Source organism: Panthera uncia, chromosome F2 (assembly GCF_023721935.1).
Source record: "Panthera uncia isolate 11264 chromosome F2, Puncia_PCG_1.0, whole genome shotgun sequence".
Taxonomy (NCBI): Eukaryota; Metazoa; Chordata; class Mammalia; order Carnivora; family Felidae; genus Panthera; species Panthera uncia.
In genome coordinates, this window is record NC_064812.1 from 30,508,432 (window position 1) to 30,533,928 (window position 25,497).

The 25,497-nt window shown below is 35.3% G+C and overlaps 1 protein-coding gene and 1 long non-coding RNA gene across 3 annotated transcripts in view; both read left to right on the plus strand.

Moving 5' to 3' along the window:
* The window catches only part of ANGPT1 (angiopoietin 1), a 246,772-nt gene that overhangs the window by 36,552 nt on the left and 184,723 nt on the right, over positions 1–25,497 (plus strand). The gene's annotated exons all lie outside the window — the stretch shown is intronic.
* On the plus strand, positions 14,290–23,539 carry LOC125924767 (uncharacterized). Its single transcript, XR_007458555.1, has 3 exons — positions 14,290–15,920; positions 18,581–18,623; positions 20,050–23,539. It is a non-coding gene; the product is annotated as an uncharacterized LOC125924767 (long non-coding RNA).

Here is a 25,497-nt window from a genome sequence, read left to right on the forward strand (position 1 = left end):
ATTATAAATAATATTGCAATGAACATCTTTGTAAAATTTCTCTACCTACTCTTATCTTTTTTAAGTTTATTTTGAAAGCAAGAACTCCTGTGCACAAGCTGGGGAGGGACAGAGAGAGAGAGAATCTCAAGGAGGCTCCGAACTGTCAGTGCAGAGTCACGTCTGGCTCGAACTCACGAACCATGAGGTCATGACCTGAGCCGAAATCAAAAGTCAGACGCTTAACCATCCTAGACACCCAGGTGGCCCACCTTAATTATTTTTCATCAAAGTTCTTGGAAGTCAAATTTCTAGATCAAAGGTAACATACAAAAGTTCTGAGACCTCTTGAGACGGTCTGTGGATAATTTATGTATACTCCCATTTGCATTATGAGAGAGTGACCATTCCTAACAAGCAGAAATACATGCATATGTATATTTTTACAAACGTTGGGCACCATCATTTAAAAAGTTCACTGAACATATGTCTTTTTTGAACGTAAAGTTATAGTAAATTTTTCCCTATATAGCCCATTCCAGTAAAGGAAAATAGGTCCCTTTAATTCATTATAATTGATATATAAAACATTTTCAGAATGTCTCATGTGTGTTTAGTAAAAATCTAGTGAATAGAGATTTCCATGAGGAAGACTAAGAATGAGCATTTCTTGAGTCTGTACTATGTGACAAATTTACTTAATCTCATGAAAACTTACAAACATCTGGTAAATAGAAAATATTTTCTTCATGGGCACCTGGGTGGCTCAGTCTGTTAAGTTTCCAACTCTTGATTTCAGCTGAGGTCATGATCTCACGGTGCTGAGTTCGAGCCCTGCGTTGGGCTCTCTGCTGGCAGTGGGGAGCCTGCTTGGGACTCTCTCTGTCTGCTCTTCCCCCACTCACTCTCTCTCAAAATATATAAATAAACTTTAAAAAAAAGGAAAAAAAAGGAAAGATTTTCTTCATTTTTGAGATGAGGAAGCTAAAGCTCGTGGAGTGTGGGCAGTTCATACAAATTCAAACAGGTAGCCCAAGTTAAGATGGTGTGGGAATCCACATATTTGGCTTGCTAGTCCATGTTCTTTCCACAAGACCTTCATTGTGAAGGATGGGAGCAAGTTTCATTGCTTGCATTTTCTTTAATTTCATTTTTTACTTAGGGGTAAGAAAATTTGGCATATGTCTGTATGGAATGTAGTAGAATACATATTTTTAAAAATATGATATATTATGGTAGGCATTGTGTCAGAATGATTGTTGGTTTTCTTTTTCTAAATGTTACTGCCCTGTCTTACTCTATTCATTCTATAAGGAGATTTATGTAGCTAAAGTACACACATATACACACACTCACACTTAATACACAGACATATATGTACATATGTAAGCATACACATACATACACATATGAAATATAAAATAAATACTTGGGAATCAGATTAACAGAAAATAAAGATAGAAAAACAGAATCATCATTGTAAAATACACACACTATGTAGTCCTTTAAAATTGATAGAATCAATTTTAGAATCAATACTTAGACTAAATTTTCCAGCAGTCAAAGGAAAAGGTAAACACATCAGGTGTAAGAATTTAGAAATTCAGAAGAAACACATTTTCTTTGATACTCCCAGGTCAGTGATCTAAAAAGAAAGATCTTTGTTGTTCAACAAAGGATCACCATAGGTACTGGATGACTTCCACCATATCATCTCTGTTATAATGAGATTTTCTTGTCTTTTTCCCCATTAGAACATCTCACAAATTATTGTCTAAATGATTTATAAAATAACCAGTTCCGTATTTAAAGGAGTAACCCACTTCAGTCACTTTAAGAAAATATGAAATGAATAAATGTCACCTTATAAATACAGATCTATATTTATAGTACTAAGGTATCTATGTTATTAAAATAAGCCAGAATCTTCTGTTGATAAAAGCTTTCCCCTCATAATAAATAAAACTCAATATCTGTAAAAGCTGAACTCTTTTAGGGTATGGATATTCCTTGGAAGATATTGTGCCTAGTATCATAAGGTTAAAAATATTGTGTGTTGTATGTATTTGTGTATTTGTATATCAGTTTGGGGAGAATACTTTCTCTCATTGTTAATCTCTTTTCTATATCTGTACTTCATGAACAGTTAGTGCTCAGTTGATGTCTACTGTTGGTAATCATTATTTAGGAAACAGATGGTAGGAAAGAGTTACTGCAAATCTAGAAGCATAAGTATTTTTTTTTTTATTTGAGAAATGCACATATGAAGACTTTCTCTGTCCCTAATTAGAAGTATGACCATGAAAAGTGAGAAGAGAAGTTACACAGTTACATAGTGTCAAATAATTTCCCTAAATGAGATATAACTTGAAATAAAATTATCATGGTACATTTACAGGATATTCTAGTAAATATGCAGATAGTAGTCAAAACTTTTCTTATCTGTAACATGATGCTAACTTCATGGTGTGATTGCAGGGATTAAACAGTAAATCAGGGGAAAGCCATTAGCAAAATGTCAGGCAGTTAGTGCTCAATAAATAGAATTTATTCTGTTGTTACTGCTATTACCGTAGCTTTAGTATCTTTCTATAATTTCCTGTTTTAAAATAGGAATACATATATACCTATTAATATTTTCATATTCTTGGTAGCACTCTTGGAAATATTTTATTTGGGTCAAGCAATTTTTCAGGATTTTTGCTTAAAATAATATTAGACTTTGTTTTGTTTGTTTTGGGTGATACTGCTTTCTTTTTGGATGCTCTTGACAATTTCATGTGTGCTTGTTATTCTGATTCAAACCTGGGAGGAAAATATCTCACAACACTGCATGATTTACAAGACCACACAGTGATTTATAAGGGTTTCCTCCCCTCCCCCCCATAGAGCTTTTAATGGGGAAAACCCATCTATATTTCTGTGTCAAGAAATCACCACCTTTATCACATACCACAGACATAAATGAACCATATAAAAGCAAATAATCCTTAACTCCTCTACAGGAAGCTAGAGCAGAATTTGAGCTTTAGCAGATGCTCCGAATGTGTAACTAGCTGTAGAACCATGAAATGTGGATACTAACAAGAAGTAATACAGATAGTTTATCTAGTAGAATGGCTTTAAAAATCACTTTTGAAAAACTGGTATCTTTTAAACAGTATCTAATATCCCATATGATTCCCCTAAGAACTCAAGTCATTTTAGTTCTGTATCAACTTTGCTTGGATTTGGATAAGACACTTTTGCCATCCTCCTTTAATTTTGTGCTTTTAACCAAAACACTGATTCATCTTTTTTTTTTTTTTATGTTTAATTATTTATTTTGGGATATAGAGAGAGCATGAGCAGGGGTGGGGCAGAGAGAGCGGGAGAGGGAGAGAATCCCAAGCAGGCTCTGCACTGTCAACGCAGAGCCCAATGCAGGGCTTGAACTCTCAAACTGCAAGATCATGAGTGAGCCGAAACCAGGAGTCAGATGCTTAACCAACTGAGCCACCCAGGTATCTCAACACTGATTAATCAAATGCATTTTTTTTTTATTTAAAAAATTTTAACAATTCCTGATGGTTAGATTCATTCTTAAAGACTGAATTTTAAAAGCACGTATTTTGGGGCACCTGGGTGATTCAGTTGGTTAAGTGTCCATCTTCAGCTTAGGTCATGATCTCACAGTTCATGGGTTCGAGCCCCATGTCGGGCTCTGTGCTGCCAGCTCAAAGCCTGGAGCCTGCTTCAGATTCTGTGTCTCCCTCTCTCTCTGCCCCCTACCTGCTCATACTCTCTCTCTCTCTCAAAGATAAATAAACATTAATTTTTTAAAAAATCAGATATTTAGCTACTTCTAAACTTTGTGGGTGTATCCACGTTAAAACAAATTGAAAGAAGGGAGGCTTGTTTCACTCAAAGAAAATTATTTAAAGGATAAATTTCATGTAGTATCTACTCATCCTCCAGGGTAAATATGCAAAGAGTTATACCTAATATCACTAGACTTATTGAGCTATTATATATGAATAACTGTAGAAAGTTCTTTGTACAAATTTAAAAAGTCAATAAATATTACAACATGGACTACATTCAAATGCTGTTTGCCTAATGCAAGTGCCATGTAAGAGTGAAAATATGTTGATTGCAAGCTAAGGTGTATCTGGTTACATGATTTGATGTAAAGGTAGAGAAATAGGACTCATTTATATTGTGGAATAGGCAAAGTATATCCCCATGTGAGTAAATTTTGTGCAGGCATCAGTCTCCAAACAGTGTGCTCACCTGTACTGTCATCTTTGGGCCCCAGCATTTCAAGGGAAACTACTGATTCAGGGTCTTGTTCTTCTGACACATTTTTCTTTGAGAATATCAGAAGTTTGGGGTTGTTTTGTTTTATTAATAAGGGATTTATGAAGTACCAAAACCCTCTGCCTACACTCCGGATTGAAATATATAGTAATACTAAATAGGTCATTAATTTAAGTCATATATGCAAATAATAGAACAAAAACATCACCAAGAAGTGAGTCTGTGTTGACACAGTAAGTAGAACAATGATCGTTACTGACATTTTCGTTGTCACACTGAGCAGCACTAATGTTAAAAATATTTCATAAAATTATAGCAATTCATTACACATACCAATTCCTCCCACTCTTTTCTATTTACAGCTCACTTCAGGGAAGAAGTATCACTTTGTTTTTATTCCCCACTCATATAGGCTCTCTAGAGGTCCCAAGATCATCCTCTTTTCAAGAAGAGAACAGGAGAAATTCTGTTCCATTTATGCTGCACCTGCATATTTTGGTGCCAATGTAGATCATCCTAAGAAGGTTAGTTTGCTGACACATAAAGGGGTGATATACATGGAATACCGAGTCCAACAAAAAAGGAGAAAGTGTTATCTATTAATGCCAGAGACCAAACAGTGGCTAATACCTAAAATGGGAATTGACCATGATTAACAACTGTTCTCTAGCTTATTCGACAATATCACCATCTAGTAAGCCAACCTGAGAAACAAACAACAAAAATTCATCACTCACTTTAAGGAGGGAGGGTACAACTAATAATGATTATGATTTTCTAATCACTTTCAGGCACTTTATATCTCTTAAGCCTCACATTCCTATGTGGTAAATATCATGTGCATCTTTTTAAATTAAGAAATTTGGTGACGGAGTAATTAAGTTACTGTCTTCAAGTTGCACAGCTAATGTCTAATAGACTCAGTACTCACCCCAGGTGTGTCTGATCCTGAATGGTTTGCCTCTGTGCTATTGGACACTGCCTCTCCCTTTGGCTCAAAAGGCACAACAGAGGACTGTAGGAGTCGGTATATCTGGCTTTCTCTTTCTGTCCCATCACTTTATCGCTGGGTGACCTTGGAAAAGCTACTACTCTCTGTGCTTCAGGTTTCTCATTTTATAAAGTGAATATAATGATAGTACCTATCTCAGAAATTTTGGCAGATTAAATAAGTAATATGTGTAAATCACTTGGAATTACTATGGGTAATATACATAGAAATAAAATAGTAAATGCTCAATAAATATTTATTATTATGTTAGCTATTGTCAATGCAGTAATTAATTTCTATTATCATCACTACTTTCCCAGTTCACCCTGATTATCTCTCTCGTCAGTCAACAAAGATTTATTGAGCACCTACTTTGTGCCAAGCACTTCCTAGGACCCTAGACTATATCAGTGAACCAAAAAAGATACAGATCCTTGCCCTCATAGATTTGCATTTTAGTTGTTCTAGGAAGGTCATATAGATAAATAATAAATGTATAGCATGTTGAAGGGTGGTAGTCAGTGTTATGGAAGAAGGAAAAGTAGGATAGGGTAAGTTGAGTATGTTAAGAGCAGTGTGAGCATTTGAAAACTGCTCGTTTCAGACTTATAGAAGAGTTGCAGTAGTACAAAGAACACTCCCATATCTTTTACCAAGATATACCAATTGATTACATTTTGCCCCATTTGCTCATTTGTTCATTCTTTCCTTCTTCCTTCCTTCTTCCTTCCCGCCATCTCTCCCTTTTTTTCTTTCTTTCTTTATACTTGCCTACCTACCTATTTACCAACAAATATACAAATATATACAGATTTTTTCCCCCTGAACTTTGGGAGGACATTAAAGACATTGTGCCCTTTAACTTCTAAATATTTCAATGTATATTTCCTAAGAATACAGACATTTTTAAGCATAATTGCATTACAGTTATCAAAACCAGGATATTTAATACTGGTACTGTACTGTTATCTAATCTAGACTTCCTACTCAGATTTCATCAGTTATCCTGATAATGTCCTTTATACCTTTTCTTTTTCTTGTCCAGAATTCAATCCAGGACGATGTGTTTAATTAATTTATTAATTTATTTAGTTGCTATGTTTCAAGTTTTTATTTAAATTCTAGATAGTTAACATAATAGTGTAATATTAGTTTCAGGAGTAGAATTTAGTGATTCATCACTTACATATAACACTCAGTGTTCATCACAAGTGCCCTCTTTAATACCCATTGCCCATTTAACCCATCCTCCCTCACCCACATCCCTCCAGCAATGCTCAGTTTATTCTCTATCCATGTATTGAATTTAATGTCAAGTTTCTTGTGTTTCTTGTGTGTGTCAGTGTCCTGTGTTTCTTGACCCTTGATCTTGACATTTTTGGAGAGTTCAGGCTATTGGCATTTGATTTGGATTTGCTTTGTTCTTGAATTGAATAAGATTATGCATTTTTTATAGGAAAAGTACTAAAATGATATTCAGTCTTTCTCAGTACTTTATATCAAGTGTCAAAGATGTTGGCTTTTTCCAGTGTTGGTGATGTTAGCTTTGACTTCCTGATAGTAATCCAGCAGGTTTCTCTGCTATAAAGGCCACATTTTCAGTTTGTATTTAGTAAGTATATGTAAGGAAATAATTTGAGAATATGTAAATATCTTTTCCTCATCACACTTTAAATTACTACTTTTATATCCATTGATGATTTTCTAAATCCATTATTACATCTATATTTATTGACTGGCATTCTCCTTTAAGGAAGACATCTGCCTTCTTCGTTTCTTTATTTTTTCATTTATTTATTTATATCAGATTGGTTCAGGGATTCAATAGATATCCCTATGATATCTTTATATTTTTATTTCTGTATCTACATCTATGTCTGTCTCATGGATTCAATAGCTATCCATTTGATATCTTTACATTTTTATTTCTGTATCTACATCTATGTCTGTCTGTATAATGTGTGTGTGTGTATGTGTGTTTATAAAACATAAGTTAACATTTCTATCTCCCAATTCTTTTATACTAGAGGGTACTTTCCATCTAATCTTCCTTCTCTCTCTCTCTCTCTCTCTGTATATATATATACATATATACACATATATGTATATATATATACATATATATATATATATATATATATATACACATACATACATATATATATATATAAAGCTATAAAGGACCTTATTGGGACAACTGATGAAATATGAGTAGGAAGTCTAGATTAGATAACAGTACAGTACCAATATTAAATATCCTGGTTTTGCTAATGTAGTGCAATTATCTTTAAAAATGTCTGTGTTCTTAGGAAATACACATTGAAATATATATACACATGTACACATACACAAATATATATGTCTTCTTCAAAAGGAGAAACTTGTTTTTCATTATTCACAACATCTTTACTGGTTTGCTTATGACTCAAATATTAAAAAGATAGTTTCAGAATTGATAACTTATAGCACTTTAAAAAGCAAACCTACTAAGTAGAGTTCAATATTTTCAATATTTATTGATTTCCTTTTTGTAGTAAGTTTATATACAGCGATATATACATATCTTAAATGTAAAAATTAATTAATTTTATCTCTGTTTATAAACACTCATAAAACAAGGGCACCTGGGTGGCTCTGTTGGTTGAACATTCAACTTGATCTCAGCTTAGATCATGATCTCACAGTTCATGAGTTTGAGCCCCACACTGGGGTCTGCACTGATGGGGCAGAGCCTGCTTAAAATTCTGTTTCTCCTTCTCTCTGCCCATCCCCTGCTTGTGCTGTCTCTCTCTCTCTCTTTCCAAATAAACAAATAAACTTAAAAAAATAAGCAATCATAAAACATATAACCCTGTATGGAACATTTGTATAACCCCAGAAAGTTCCCAGAAAGAGGGAAGAGAGTTGAAGGGAGGAAAGGAGGTGTGCAGATCATGAAGGGTGTTATAGGCCATCGCAAAGTCTGTTAGACAGCTATCAACATAATAATCATGCATAACAAACAATGGCAAAGCTCATTATCTTCAACAGCATTTATTTCTCACTTGGGTCAGCAGGTCAGTTTTGACTCTGCTAAGCTTGGCTTGGATTGTTTGGGCTTGGGTTCAGGTTGCAAGCTGGGATCAAAACTGTCCCCTGTATATCCCCATTCTGGGTTGTAGCTATCTGGGCTACTCTTTTCTCATAGTGAATAGAATACAGCAAGAGGAGTGAGTGAAAATATAAGATGTCTCTCAAAGCTTTGGCTTAGAACTGAAACATGATCTCCTTTACATACTTCATTGGCCAAAGAAAGTCATTTGTTCAAGCCCAAAGTCAGTGGGACAGGGATGTAAATTCTGTCTACTCTTGTGAAAGATGCTTAAAATTCACATGGCAAAGAGCATGAATGCATAATTCTATTATAGAGAGCTAACGAGAATTGGGAACAATCTAATCTGTTATATAGGTACTTTGCCTCTGAGTAATATGTGGAGCCCTTGAAGAGTTTCAAGAGAAAAGTGGATTTAAATTTCAGAAACACCAGTCTTTTTTTGTGCTGAAAATATACTCTCAGGGACAAGGGTAATAGCAAGGAGACCAGGTAGGAGCTATTAAAACAATTCAGTGAGGAATGATTGTTCAGAAGAGGGTGGTAGCAGTAGAATTAGAGAGAAGTGTTAGATTGTAGATATGTTTTGATGGTAATCAACAGGATTTCCTGAGAGATTGGTATGAGAGAGAACAAGAAAAAGAGGAATGAGAGATGACTTTAAAGCTTTCAATCTAACAGGCTGATGATCAGAAGGAAAGAGGGGCATCAAATGAAATGGGGAAGACTGTGTGTAGAGCACATCTTCGTGGAAGAGTAGGAGCTGAGTTTTTGTTATTTTACGTGAGACTTGATTATTATGTATCTGAATGGAGAGGTCAAGCATGAAATTATCAGGTCTGGAGTTTAAGAGGGACACTGGGTTGAAGAAGTTAAATTTGGGACACTTAAGCATATAGATCATATTTAAATCCATGTCTCATGTTCTTTGCAACAATCACATACTTGAGGCCATTTGGTTCTACTCTTCCCATTTTCCAATGCATCTTCCATTCTGTCAATATTTATGCTTTGAAAATGAAACTCTGATTGTTACTCCTTGCCTTGGAGTATACCATACCTTAAAGACAAAATCCAAACTTTGTATAGAGCTTCACAATCTGACTACAAACTATTCTCACTTTGCCTAATAAAATCCTATTTATCTTTACAGGCAAAATGTAAATGTCAGCTCTATTGTTCAATTTTCCTGATAGCCCAGGAAGAATTATTTTTTTTTCCTCCATGTTCCCTCAGAACTTGTATGCTCTTTCCTGTATTGTCCAATATGATAGCTACTAGCTATATGTACAGTTGAAGTGTGGCTAGTACAAATTGAGATGTGTTGCAAGTGTAAAATCCACATGTCACTCCAAGGCTTAGTACAAAAATATACAAAACATACCATCAAAACATGTATATACTTGTGAAATGGTAATATTTTAGATATATTAGGCTAAGTAAAACATATTCTTAAAATTAATATCACTTGTTTAATTTTTACTTTTGAAATGTGGTCCTCTAGAAACTTTAATATTATATATATGGATTCTCATTTATGGTTTGCAGTTGATTTTTATTGGACAGTGCTGCCTTAGAACATGCAATCACATGCTGTGTGATTACATATCTGTTTTTTGAAAGATTCTGAACTTGAAAACAGAAATTATATCTGATTACTCTTGCTAAGACCTGGTAGGATTTTGACTACATGCTCAATAAAAGTTAACTGAAAGTGGGGCGCCTGGGTGGCTCAGTCGGTTAAGCGGCCGACTTCGGCTCAGGTCACGATCTCGCGGTCCGTGAGTTCGAGCCCCGCGTCGGGCTCTGTGCTGACAGCTCAGAGCCTGGAGCCTGTTTCAGATTCTGTCTCCCTCTCTCTCTGCCCCTCCCCTGTTCATGCTCTCTCTCTGTCTCAAAAATAAATAAGCATTAAAAAAAAAAAAATTAAAAAAAAAAAAAGTTAACTGAAAGTGTATTGATTTCTGATTGATGCTTGTCCTCAGACATTGATATGCATATAGATTGCCTATTGTATGAACATAAGTAGAATTTGAGAAAGAATCAACTATAGGAGGTCCATAGTATATATTTAAGAAACCCAGGTGCTTTGCCAAAGTCAGCCAAAATTTTAGCTGATCACATATTTGTATCACTATTTCAACCTGCTTCCTCAAAGTAGTTACAGTCAGGATCAAATTACAAATTAAAATATTGTATTGTTTGTAGTAAAGATTGATAGTATCACATATTTTTATAACTAAAATATTCAATTTAATTTTTATAGAGACATTTGGATTCTTAGTTTTTTATAACTTCAAATTTCCAAGTGAATTCTTATTACACTGATTTTTATTTTAATGACATTTGCCTATTAAAGAGAGTCATATTCAATTATCCTTCATAATCTATTGTGAAAGAAGTAAGATATTATAATACATAACTTATATAAGGTAAAGAATTATATGGTTTGAAGGAATGCTAAGGACCCAGGGACATCTCCAAAGGATAAAAATAAGGATAAGAATGTACGTTTTTTTTCTTCATTTTCATTTTTTTCTCCTTCCCATTGTGTCCAAATACTCCTGATTTTGGAAACAAAATTTAAATGAAAAATATCCACTGAGTAGTGAGATTCTGATGAGACCAGAATTCATCAAAATGGATAATCCAATGAAGAAGACAGTAAATTGCTTCCTGAAGCTTTCTGTCTGTGAGAAACAAGATTCTGATATGACAGGGGATATGATGCAACTCATTATGGAGAGCATGTACAGGGAGAGCACTGCTGTAGAAAAAGCAAAGTTAGAGGTTGCAAATTAGTATGTACTGTCAGTTCTGTTCAGGGGAAAGTACATTGATTCTAATGACCAGTCCTAGGTGTCTAGACAGAAATACCCCTGCAGGGAAGAAGAATAACATCTCAAGATATGTTAATTTGATGTAAATCTCCCTTTGACATGCTGGATTTCCCCTTTATGGTTCACTCACCAGGGTTTTGGTTTGTTATTTAGTCTCAGGAGTGCTCTGCCCCTCAGAAAGAGAGTAGAAGCATAATTTATCTTCCATGATAAATTAATAGCCATCATCTGCTCTACAAATCACTGTTCTATGTGCATGGTCAGGCTAAATGATTTTTCACTCTCATAAATGTTGTAAAGTAACAAGAATAATGCTGGAATCTGAGACTGAGGAGTATTACTGTTAAACTCATAAATATTAAGGAAACCCTGTCAGTTTGTATGTCTTTGTACGTCTTTTTCTATTCCATATCAGCGTGACTTAACCAAATTTTAAAGATTCTTTTAGATATTATTGATGACAAACGCATAAAAATTTACCTCTCTATGCAAAACATTCTTATATATTTACAGAGCTGTTTCATTTATCACTGAGAATAAGGAGTAAGACCTAATGCTAGAATGTTGACCCTATTGGAGCGCTCAGTAATATTGTTCTACAAACACTTGAGCCAACTGACAGAAACAGAAGGTTGACGTATTATCTCAATCTGAAAATGTATCCTTGGAAAGTGAGTGTTTGCTTTTTCCTCATTAACTGTGTCTAGTTTCCATGTGAAAGATAATGATGTTCAAGGTTCAGTTTAATAATAAAAAACCTGTTCTTTCCCCTAGGTATCCTAAGCCAAAATAATATGTACTTTCAGAATTCCCAGTGTTGCTAAATATCTTGCTCAACACTTAATAGTTTGAGGTCTAGGGATTTCTGTTTGGCAGTAGACACTGGTGCCACTGATTCAGACATGGTGCACCCACACATAACCCATGGACACACAGAGCCAGATTCTCTCTTCACAGGGGATATACTGAGAGCAATTTAAATGAATCTGTAAGGACACTCACTCTTGGGGACTCCTAATGAATGCCATTGCCATCAAGCATACTAAATTATACCCAAATAGTCCGAATCTGTACTTAAAATTTGAGAGAAGACTTTAACCAGAGTTTATTTTGTGTTCTTCTATATGGTAACTTCATGTTCAGTGATATACTTGTGACCTAATCTCATTTTATCTTGGTTAGAATGGTGTACTTATGTACTCTCAAAGATTGTTTATTATTCTCACACATTATAAATTACATCAATACTTGAGTTCTGAGAGTCAGAATTTTCAATGCAAGGAAAATGTTAAAGATGACTTAGCCCAGCCGTCTTATTTTAGATGCCTCTAGAAGTTAATTACCTTTCTTAAAGACATTGATTAATAGCTAATTAAGAAACAGAACAAGGACTGAAACCCAAGCCTCCTAAATTCTAGTACCAGTCTTTCCATCACATAATTTTGCCATAAGAACCAAAGAGATTCACTGGAGAGGGGAAAATATGTTGAGCTAGATACTGTTCTAGGCCTTTGGGATGACTAGGACATTTTCTCTGCCCTCAGAAAGCTCATGGTCTAAAGAGCTAGATAAACAAATTAGAGTTTTTAAGTTGTATAGATGCTCTCATAGAAGTCAATGAAATAGAAAATGGGAGTACAAAAAAGAAATGATCTATTATGTTGGTAGATGATTGGAATATGCTTAATAGAGAATGAGACTTGAGGATTTTGAAATAAAGACTGGGCTGTGCACTCTGCATTAGGGAAAGAATATTTAATTCTGGTCTGTGACATGAAGACATTGTGCAGATGTTACCAGAAATATGAGTGTAGCTGAAAGAATGTTTTCTTATTTGCCCTATGAAAAAAAAATGTGGCACCTTCTTACAGGCAGATGCTTAACAGGCTCAATTACTGGGGCTCATGGGACACAGTGAAATTTAGGCATAGTTTCAGCAGTACTTCTATATCAAACCGTGTGTGTGTGTGTGTGTGTGTGTGTGTGTGTGTGTGTTGAAATGCAATCATTGCCATCGTTCAGAGCAATAAGCTGAAATGACTATATTTGGGATACGAGAACAAGGAAGCTAGAAGATATGGAATGAGGGTTATTATATAAGAAATATCAAATTTATCTAAGAGCTACTACCATTGTCTTACAGAAGGAAATCTTTTCAGAAAAGAAGGAGCTCGTACTTTTTTGATATTTGAAGGGGTTTCACACATGTGAAACATGCAAGTATTTAAGTACACTTTCAATTCTCCTGGGTTTCCAGCTAATATATGATATATAAGTCTAAGAGGTGATGGGACTCCTCTTTTTACCTAAAAAGATCTGACGCCTATTAGAGGTGTGGTTTTGATGAGAGGTAGGCCAGACATTGGACCATGTATGATCTCATCTTGTCATCACAACAGGACTCTGAGATTATTATTCTTATTTCAAATCTGACAGATAAGAAAACTGAGGCTCAAGAAGCTAAATAAATTGTATAAGGTCAAACAGACTGCTTGTGAACAAGCAGAGATTCAAATAAAGATCTCCTGAAATGGCTTCCTGTCTACTCTATGATGCTGTGCCATGTTAAAGAAAGTCCAAAGTGAACAGGAGCAGATTCTGTGGAGAAAAAACAATAGAGCAAGATGCTTAGGATAACTCATTAGAGGAATGACCAGGGTACAAAGAAACTCAGGGAATTTGGTAACTTTCTTCAAATATTAAAAAGATTACTAGGGCACAGGAACTATTTCAATTGCTTTGAAAGATCTTTAGGGCTAGAATATGAACTAATATGTATGTGTAAGTTGCAAGGAAACATTCTGTGAAAGAATTTTCCAAAGAGATAAAAATAGACTACACTTGCTACCGAGCTAATCAGTTTTCTCTCATTGGTCATATTCAGTCATAGGCTTTATAACCACTTCATTGTCTATTACCGAAAAACAATCAAATGTAAACTTAGAGTTTAATGAATTCTTTGCCCCCACTGCCACCTTTTTTGTTTGTTTGTTTGTTTTTTCATTCTGGCTATTGTCAGTTGAGAAAGGGGCATGAAGTTAGGGTAACTACCAAGAAATTAATTGAGTGATTTTCTAATTAAGCAACTGAAAGCTTAGATTATAGCCATGCTGGGTTTCTGCTATATTTATTCATTTTTTCCCCTTTGGTTTTTTATACATTATATAAAAAGTGACTTGGAATGTTTACTTTTTTTTCTCTAGTTTTAAGTGCTACTTTATACGTTTCAAATTAAGCATATAATATAGCTGGGAATTAATTAATTAATTAATTAAATGGATTCCCATTTAAAAAATGGGGATCTCATATGTCCTCAAATAGAAGTTTAGAAAGCATCTTACATTACCTATGGGTTTTTCTGACTTACTCCAACTAGAATGGGAAAGTGTTTCTAAATGTGATTATGTTTCAGTACCATTAGCCTATTGTTTTTTGAAAGACATATTAATGTTTGGAGAAAACCTTTGGTTTCCCAGTTATGGTAGTTCATATGCCTTTGGGTCAGTCATTTAAAGTATACTTTACACTTACATACTTTAACTTAGCACAAGTATGACTATATTACAATCATAAAGGATTGACAATTTGTAAATAGGAAAACATCAAGATAAAATTTTAAATCATCCCATATTTGCAGTCCTCTATATCTGCATACTTGTACTTACTGAATGAATGAACAAATGGAAACTTATTTGCTCACTTACCTTGAGCATGTCTCTTCACACCTCTGGGCTTCTGCCTTTCTGTACAATGAAGAAATGGAATCAGAAATCTCTCAAGTGTCTTTTAGCTCTCAGTGGTATGTAAAATTTGGTAATATATTAACCCCCAGGGAGAATCCAGAAATACTTGGAAAAATTAATGTAATTAAATTAAGAAAGGTTTTTTATAATCTCCTGTGTTTTGCAGCTCATGTCCTCTAAGCGAGTCAGGATGCTTGAGCACTCAATTTTATTTACCACCCACCTCTATGCAGACAATTTCCAGATCTTCCTCTTCTGCCCTGACCTTTTATATTCTTCTCAGTCAAGATTTCTTTCTGTTTATGGAACATCTTTACTTAGATGTCCTGCCATCACCTAAATCTAAACATGCTTAAAAAAATAAAAAGAAAAGAATTCATGGTCTCCCCTTAGCCTGTCTATTCTGCTTTCCCTTTGTATCATTTCTAGGCAGAAACCCTGGGCATTCCCTGCCCATTCCCATTTACTTACCATCTCCAGGATGGTCTAAATTCTGCTGATTCCTACTCATTTTTTTAATTCCTGTGTTCTGCATTCCCACAGCGTCAGTCTGGTCCATGCCCTGTGCACCCAGGTTATTTTAAGGGCCTCCTAGTGAGCCTGCCTTCCTGTATTCATTCCTTTTTTTTTTTTATGAACACTATGAAGAGCCAAAGAATCCTTTTATTCAAATGCCTTTTGAGCAGCAAGACAAACTCCTTTTCTGACTCCAGTAATTTAGTAGTGGTATGTGCCTTTAGGGTGGTATTTATTTTTGTATGTAAATTTCAAACATAAATATTTACTTATGTAAGTTTTGTCTCTCGTCCTAAATCAGGAGTTGGTTTGGGATTAGAACCTTTCTTCTCTTCTTACTTCTTCCTACAGATTTTGTTGAATATCTACTTGTGTAAGATGCTCTGTTAAGCATTTTGACAGCTATAAACATAGATGGAACATGATTCTTATCTTTGGGAAGAGTACTCCTACTTCCTGAGGTAAAGAAATTAGTTTTTGTTGAGTACATTTAGGTGCTGGACATAGGCCATGGCATAAATTATCTCATTTAAGTATTGATATTTTTTTCCAGCTTTATTGGGATATAATTGATATATAACATTATATAAGTTTAAGGTTTAAACATAATGATTTGATATGTGTACATATTGTGAAATGATTACTACAATAAGGTCAGTTAATACATCTGTCACTGCACATAGTTACAATCTTGTGTGTGTGTGGTGAGGACTTTTAAGACGAACTCTGTTAGCGACTTTCAGATGCACAATAGTATTGTTAACTGTAGTCTTGAAAATTTTGTACAATGAAATTATTATCACCTTTTTACAGATGAAGGCCTAGGGTTAGAAGAGGTTAAGTAGCTTCCCCCAAGGTTTGTATGACTCTGAAGCCCTAGTTCTTAGTTCCATTGCTCATAATGAAATCTATATTTAATTGTTTCTAAATTAATGGCGTTAATTCTGGTATTTGAAGAGCCTAGCAGTTTCCTAAATGGCATCCTATAAGACCCAGTGATTAATATGCATCTAGACATTCCTTTATTTCTCATAAATAAGTGGTGCTGTGGTTACTGACATAAAAATTTATACTTAAATGTTAAACTCTATTATAAACAGTATTTGTGGTACATGAGAGACCCTATATATGTGAAAAATTTTATATAATAATATATTGCATTTGGGTCCTCCCAAAATTCATTTCATTTTATTTAAAAAAAAATTTTTTTTAACGTTTATTTTTGAGACAGAGAGAGACAGAGCATGAACGGGGGAGGGTCAGAGAGAGAGGGAGACACAGAATCTGAAACAGGCTCCAGGCTCCGAGCTGTCAGCACAGAGCCCGACGCGGGGCTCAAACTCACGGACTGTGAGATCATGACCTGAGCCGAAGTTGGACGCTCAACCAACTGAGCCACCCGGGCGCCCCAAATTCATTTCATTTTAAACTTCATTTTAAAATGTGCACTTTTTGTATAGTGACAGATGGTAGCCATACTTCTGGTGAGCATAGCATAATGTGTAGATTTATCAAATCATTATGCTATACATCTGAAACTAACGTAATATTGTGTCAACTATACTTCAATAAAAAGAAATTTAAAAAATGTTCATTTTGTTCGTTAATTAATACCATATGCTGCCTTTTAAAAAAGATGTAGCCTATAACCATTCTCCCATGTTAATTATTTTATTTATCAATATATTCCTGCTATAAACTTGGTAGGGCTATTTTAGGATGCCCATTTTTCAGCTCAATAAGACATATTTTTTTCCCTCCAAGACCACACACCACATAAAATAGATTTATGTCTGGAGTGGTTTTTGTCAACAAACTTCAAAAGAACACATTAGATAATTTCTGTGGTAGTCATGGCCTAAAATCTCTATCAGGTTGAGAATTATGTAAATAGTCAAGATAAACATTTTTTTCCTGCTTGCCTATTCACTGACTTTAAAAAAATATTTTGGTAAATAATTGCAGGATATGGCAAAAATTCTTTAGTTCCCATGTTTAGAATAAAACCACCGCCTCTCTACTGTGAACTTAATTTGTGAGAACCTGACACAGTAACATTGCGCATAAAAATGATCAAATTATTTTCAGTAAGTATTTTAAATACGTTTTTATACAGCTAAACGGTCTTTATCAGGAAATACCACTGAAATTATTTAAATGAAATTAAGCCCTCCCCCCTGCCCACCACCAGATAGACGAGTAAAGATAGAGACAACAAAGAAGATGAAGATGGTAACAAAGAGGAAAAGGAGAAAGGAGGAGAGAGAGAAGGAGGGGAAGGAAAAGAAAGTGTAGTAAAGCTAAAAAACTAGGTTTCCACGTGGGTCATTATTGACCAAAGTTTCTATGATTTCTCAGCTCCTTGTCCCGGCACTGTGAAACACACCCAAGAGTTTCCATCTTTCCTAGCCTTTAGCGTTGTGGATGGTTAAGGTGTTAGGAATTTTTCACACTCTTAAAGTAAGTGAGTTGAGTAGGGAGTTAGAGGCTGAATCTCACACAGTAGTTACCAGCATGGGATTTTCCTGACAGCAGAGAGGGCTTAATCGTCTACTTCCAGTGGGTGGAAGCATGCTGGAGAGCTTCTGCCTCCAGCAGTTTCCTACACAGGGCCTGGTGTCTGGTAAATAGAAGACATCAGTCTCCAGTACTATCAGTCCTTTGCTTTTCAGAAACACTTATTTCAACTGAGTTTTCTTTTTTATTTATTTATTTTTGGTTCAAGATAAAAAGATACCTGCCTGTCTTCTTTGTTTCTGCTCTAGCCCCATGCCATCATCTACTATGCCTGATGATTTATTGCTTCTGTAGCTTGTCAATTAAAAGTGCTCACAAAGACAAACTCTGCAATAATGTTTTTAGCATGTTTAATAGAGTCTGGTTAAGTAAACATCCTCAACCAAACCAGCAAAAGAGAGCTTAAAATAAACAGAGCTACTGTGCCAAGTTCATAATTACTTACACATTTAGCACTCTGCCCATCTTCTAAGCATGGCCATTAAAACCAGATTTGTGTATTTAAAATAATTGTCTTGAAACCATAGTTATTCAAATACTACAGAACATTTACATGCTTGAGTCTTTTTTTTTTATTATTATTCTTTTTTTTATTCCCCTTCAGCTTACTAAAACCTGGAATTTGTTTCACAAAACTTTTTTTCAAGGTAAGTACTAACATCTCTCTGTAATAGGCCAGATCAAATTACTGGTTCTTGTAGAGTCAACTGTTCCTTGGGGAGACATCCTCTCGTTCACATTCTCCAAATTGAGTATTTTTGGAAGAGTACTGAGAAGTTTCATATCCCAAATTAGAAGGGTAGCATGATTAGTTTATTAATAGGCCAGTTAAGATGACAACCAAAAATTAAAAGTATTAATTAAAGTGATATAAAATGGGATGGTATAGTATTAGAAAAATACATGAGCTTTGGAGAGACAGTTACAGAGATATCCTCTTGCCTCACTGGCTCTCAGTTTCAGGCCTTCAGAATAGTGGTGCTGGTGATGATTAGGGTGGAAAATGGAGCTATACTGGAAGATGGCTTTTTAAACTAGAGATACAAGTAATATAAATTATAGACTTATGTTCACTAAATGTTGGCTATTATTAAATGTTCAAACATATACTAGCATATAATTTGCCATTTTATATTTTCATCGTTGTTCATATTCATGCAAATAAGTTGTTGAATTTCAAATATTTCCCCCATATGTGTGTAGGAATTTACATCCCTGTGTAAATGGCAATGGATTTTTCTTGCACCCCAGTATGATCACATTAAGCTGAGACCTTCCATTGGAGAACTGGATGATTAACATTAAATGAGCACTGCATCTGAGGAGTTGTCCTCAGTGGGTCATTTTTGGATTCTAATTTGTTTAATTACATCATTAGTGAGCTGAAGAAAGGAAATAAGTAGCATGAGAAGTACATCTCCAAATGATAAATGAAGATGAACTTCTAATTGCCAGGAGAGAATAAAAATAGATTTTCGGAAGGTTGCTGAAACTGGTCGCGAAGAAGAGAAAGAAATGTGGCCCTAAGCAACCATCTTCCGTATAAGCACAAGAGTGCTTTCATAACATGAGACCCGGAAAGAGGAGAGAGCCATGTTAACAGACTGTACAAAGAACCCAACTTACCAAGGGCACCAAAGCCCAAACAAACATAGTATTCTGTGATAGTAAATGCAATCTAAATTTCTCATTTCTTAAATATAACAATGAAATTAAGGAGAATATAGTTTAACATGGCATTGAGATGAAGTCTTGGTTTTGAGACCAAGCACTGATATGAGCTGTGTGGCCTCTGCTTCTGTCAAATCAAGAGAATCCTATTACATGCCTCTAAGGGTTGTTTTGAGGGTGAAATGAATCTAGCACTAGATTGTAAATTCCACAAGATCAAAAACTGTGGTTTATTCACAACTGTGTCTCCTCTGCCTGTCACAATGCCTGACACCTGTGAGACAGCAATTACAAATATTTTGAAGGGATGTTGAATCATAGGGTTGTTTTCAATGTTATGTGTAATATAAATGAGAAACTATCTTGAGCTTTTATTTGTTTTCTTGTTTGCTGTTGGCCTAGGAAGCCAGCTCCATGGAAACAAGGAATTGCCTTCCTTTTCCCTGCTATATTCCCAGGTCCTAGAGCTGTGACACCAGGATGTATTTTTCTGCCAGCTTATGGCATCACCTGAGGTTTGTTAAATTAATAGAATTATGGACCCAGACCCAGATCTCCCAAATTAGAATCTGTATTTACTATTCACTGATAATTCTTAAACACATTAAATTTTGAGAAACATTTGTCTAGGAACCTACCTGTTCCTAGTAATTTTTCTATGAATTGTTACTAAATAAATGACTATAGGTTTTACCATCACAGTTAGCAGATTTAAAATCCATAATAAATGTACTTCAATAATATCCTTAACAGATTTAATGAAATATAATCTGCATGCCATAAAATTCACCCATTTTAAGTGTACAGGTCAATGACTTTTAGTAAATTTGTAGAGTTGCGCATACAGCACTGCAGTCTAATTTCAGAACCTTTCTGTCACTCCCAAAAGATCCCTTTTGCCCATTTGCAGTCATTTCCCATTTCCAACTGCAGCCACTATAACATTATTTTAATATCCATCTGCCATTCCACATTGTGGATAGAGAGTAAATAAAGGGGGAACAAATACATCTCTTTCATACACACTTCGGTAAGTAAAAGTGATTCTTGAATGAGTTTCATTGTGGTTTAACTTAGCATTCGCCACAACTAAATGGATTTGCTAAACAACTAAGAGTTCAAATATGATTCAAGGGAAATGTTTACCACTTTGGGGGAACAAAACGTTTGCAAATAGTTTATTTTCTAAACTAACGGGGCACATATTTACAACTAAACATTATCAGTCTAACAAAAACAGAAGCCATAAGAGTTTAGTTTTTAACTTTAGTACACTAATTACAAATCACTGCCATCTACTCAGGGCCAATGCTAGGCCAGCCTGCAACCTTCGATTGATATTTGAGGTTTTGTATCTCTTTAGAAGTTTGTATTAGCTGAGTTGACTTTTGGGATGTGGGGGAGGAAGTCTCTTTACTCTTTCGTCTCCTCTACTAAATTCATGTTCTTAAGATCTTTCTCTTGGACTTTCTGAGTTGGCCAATAAATGATCTCATTGGCCCCAATCATTCTATATCTTCATCTCCTTCATTCTCTATTCCCAACTCCAAGAGGAGTTATTTCAAATCCTCTGCTTAAAAACCTTCCATGATTTCAAACTGTTCATATAGTGAAGTCCAAACTCTCTAGCATGTATTTAGTGCAGCCTGTTTTTTTCTTTCTTTTTTTTAAATTTTTTTTTTGCAGCCTGTTTTTTTCTATCTCATGGCTTGTGCTGCTCACATTCCCACCTGGCCTGTTAGACATGCCACACCTCTCACTGTTCTCAAAATCTTCCAAGCACATCACACATCCAGGTCTTTGCTAAGTCTGTTACCTCCCTGCGTAATGCTATCTCATTTCTCCCTACTCATACATGAAATCTTATTATTTGGACAATAACTTAAATGCTTCTATGATCCCTTCTCCAAGATGCATCCTTTCCTCAATGAGGTTGCCTCTTTTTCCATTTGTGCTCACTTAATATTGTATTTTTACTTCAAATTTATTATATAGAAGGATGATGACTATGTCATAATTAGTTACCTGTTCCTATCACCTTTCACCATATCTGTTATATAGTAGGAGCTTAATAAAGAATGTGTAAGTTCGTGAATGGTTAAGGGAATCTTTGAAAACCTGCCTTTGAAGATTGTTGGACCTGGAATCGCTCTAACATCTAGATGAAACATAAACTTCGAACACACTAGTCAGAAGTACTTGGTATTGTGTGTGTGTGCGTGTGTGTGTGTGTCCCTTTTGTACCAATGTATCTATTGAAACTTACAATTTGAGATAAGAAAAAGCATTAACAAGGTAAGATTTGTTTTTTGTAGAGTTGGTCCTAGAAGTCTGGCTTATGATGGAATTTAATATACTGTTTCATCCATTTAAAATCATAAACTCTAATAGCTGAAAGGACTTAAAAGATAGGTTTTTTTTTAATCCACTGGTTTTCCAGGTGAGAAAAACATTGCCCATTGTCTTTATTTGTACAGTTTTCTTTTTCATCTCGCATGACAGGGGACTGAGGCAATCTTTTTACTTTTAATCTTTTACTCTATATCTCTTTATTAATAACCTAGTTAAACACTGTGCCTGAATATGCCCGTTCTCTGCATAGGATTTTGAAAGCCGCAGAACTATTTCACAAGGCAGATCTGGTTTCTTGGGGAAGAACTCAGGGAAGAAGTCTCCATTTTCCAACCCACTTGTAATAGAATGTTCCTTCCCCAACATTTATTTGCCACTTGGTGGCCACTGGGCTTTGTAGTAATAAAAAAAAAATCACACGAAACTAAATAAAAGGTCTGAAATTCGCTTTGACTATTTTTACCCCTTTATCAACTCTGTATTTTAAATCATTAAAAAAAAAACGTTAATTTCCCCTACATCCTCATAAATTGGGCAATACTCAACCACTATTTAAGAAAGTTCAGTGCTTAAAAAGTATCTTAAAAAATGGAGAAAAATATGGAACTATTCCACATGTGAAATATTAATATTTATTAAGCTGAAGGTTTTTTAACAAATAAATACATTATTGTTTTTATAAGACCTTTCTTTGTAAAGACAAGAATTAAAAATTGAAAAATGTAAGGAATGCTTACAGGAATGAATGCATACATAAAAAGTACAGATAAAGCAGGAGATTCCATAAAGCACATAGATAGTGAGACAGCAATTCTCATCTTTCTCTCTGTATAAATATGTATCTCCCTTGAAATAAATGTCATTAACAGCATTATGAAATGTCTAATACATATTAAACACTTTATTTAAAATCTGACAGGTGAGTTAAACACTTGTGCAGACACCCCTTGCTTTCCTTAGAAAGCTATATTTCAGAAAATTTAGCAGGCAAGTAAATGCTGTTGTCGCACCTGACTTACATTATAGCATCATTATAGAATTCTCCCAAAATAATTTATTTAGAATAAGATTTATTTATACCTTGTAATGTCCCTGGGTAAAATGAAATTGATTTGTTTTTAAAGGATTTTATAGTTATTGTTTTAATTGTGTAACCTTTCCATAAATTAAAAAAAAAATCTTAAACATCATTACATCTATCACACAGTAAAAAGTTTTCAGTGCTATGCTTTTACTGTAATTCATTGTGTTACTTGAGAGGTTCTATGATTTTTTTCTCAAAGCAACATCTATGCTTGATTGATTTGCTAGAGTTTACTGAAATATGTACCAATATAATTCCTCATTAAATTAAAATGTTGGGGGCATCTGGGTGGATCAGTAGGTTAAGTGTTTGACTCTTGATTTCAGCTCAGGTCATGGGATCAAGCCCCTTTCTGGCACCACACTCAGTGTGGAGCCAGCTTGGGACTGTCTCTTTTTCACTCTCTCTCTCTTTCCCTCCCTGCTCCTCTCCCCTGATGTTTCTCTCTCTCTCTCTCTCTCTCTCTCTCTCTCTCTCTCTCTCTAATTAAGTAATTAATTAATTAAAAATATAGGGGCTGAGAAAGTTGATTTTAAGACAGATTTATAAGATAATTGTAATTGGGGCAGTGTATTATGTTTAACTCAAATCACTAGATCACCCTCAAAAACTGATTTATCAGATAATCTAGTCTTTGCATTTCTTGAATTATATCCTTGGTGCCTAGCATGATACTCTGAGATAAAAAATAAACAGCAGTTTCCCGGAAGAACCTATAGGGAGAATTAAGAGTTCATAACTGGGAGCTTGAGGAGTCAGAAAGACTTCATAGAGATTGCAGGTTAGCAGTTGTAGGATGGAGGAAGACATTGCTGGCAGAAGAGGTGTGGCACGTGCAAGGCTCCAGAGACCTGGGAGAAGATGCTAGGTGAAGGAAACCGCATTTACTCAGGCACAGCCAGAGCAACGTTGCAATCATCTTGGCCTAACTTACAGTGTTTTCTGGATCTGTCCTCAGTTACCAAGCCTGTCAGAAAATTGAACCCTCAGGAAATTCCTCCTCACATATGTTTTGTAGACAAAGCAACAAGTGACTTCTAACTACAATCTATGTTTTTGTAGTTTTGTAGCATCTAAGATGCTTTATTTAGACAGTCAATATTTCTATACTTACATTTTCTATTAAAAAACAAAATCACTGACCAATTACCATATACTAATGATGTGCTAAACACACACACACACACCCCAACCTGTTTCTCAAAGGAAAACCATCCATCTGATGTAAGAACTACTATTATTCCCATTTTACCAATGAGACTGGGGTTTGAGAGTTTAAAGGATACTGAAGTCAGGCAGCTAATTAGTACAGAGCCAAGATTTGAACCCAGGAAGTTTGACTTTTAAAAGCCCAAGAGTTTTCACTGCTCACATTCTGCCTGTTCTAAGAAGACGTGACACCACAAGGTTCATCAGAGGAAAACTAAAGAGGAATAGATGATTGTATTGCACCAAATAATAACAGACTCTATTAGTTCCATATTGTGGCTATAATAAAATACTACAAACCTAGTCAAGATTTTAGCTGGTCTGGTTCCTTGTGGAGACCCTGAGATGAGAATCCGTTTTCTTGCCTTTTTCAGCTCCTAAAGGCCACCTGCAATCCTTGTCTTTCTTCCTACTTTCTCTTATCACTCCATCCTCTTGCTTCTATAGTTGTATGTTTTCCTACTGATGCTGTTCTTCCTGCCTCCCTCTTCTTAAGCCCCTGTGATTACATTGGGCCCACCCTGATAATCCAGGATAACCACTCCATCCCAAGGTCCTTAGTCTAATTACATTTGCAAAATTCATTTTACCATGTAAGGTAGTAGACTCATAGGTCCTGAGGTTTAAGATGTGGACATCTTTGGAGAGGCCATTATTTTTTTTTTAATTTTTTTTAACGTTTATTTATTTTTGAGACAGAGAGAGACAGAGCATGATGGGGGAGGGTCAGAGAGAGAGGGAGACACAGAATCTGAAACAGGCTCCAGGCTGTGAGCAGTCAGCACAGAGCCCAACGTGGGGGTCGAACTCACGGACCGCGAGATCATGACCTGAGCCGAAGTCGGCCGCTTAACCGACTGAGTGACCCAGGCACCCCTGGAGAGGCCATTATTTAGTTTGCCACAAAGACAGATGCAATCTAGGAAGAATATTTAAATTCCAGATAAGGAAGAGTGAATAGGCATGAGCTCTGCCCTCAAGGAGCACAAAGTCTAGTGGGAACTGAGGCATGTCAACCTGACACCTGTCAACTATGATAGTAAAATGGGGCAAGACACTACAGAGTGCGCAGTGAGTGCTTAATAATTAGCCTGAAGATGTTACAGACAAAACCGCAGAGCAGTCTTTGAAATATTATAAGGACCCCATAATGACCATTTTTGGTCAAAAAATTTTTGGTCAAAAAATTGATTTTCGATTGAAAA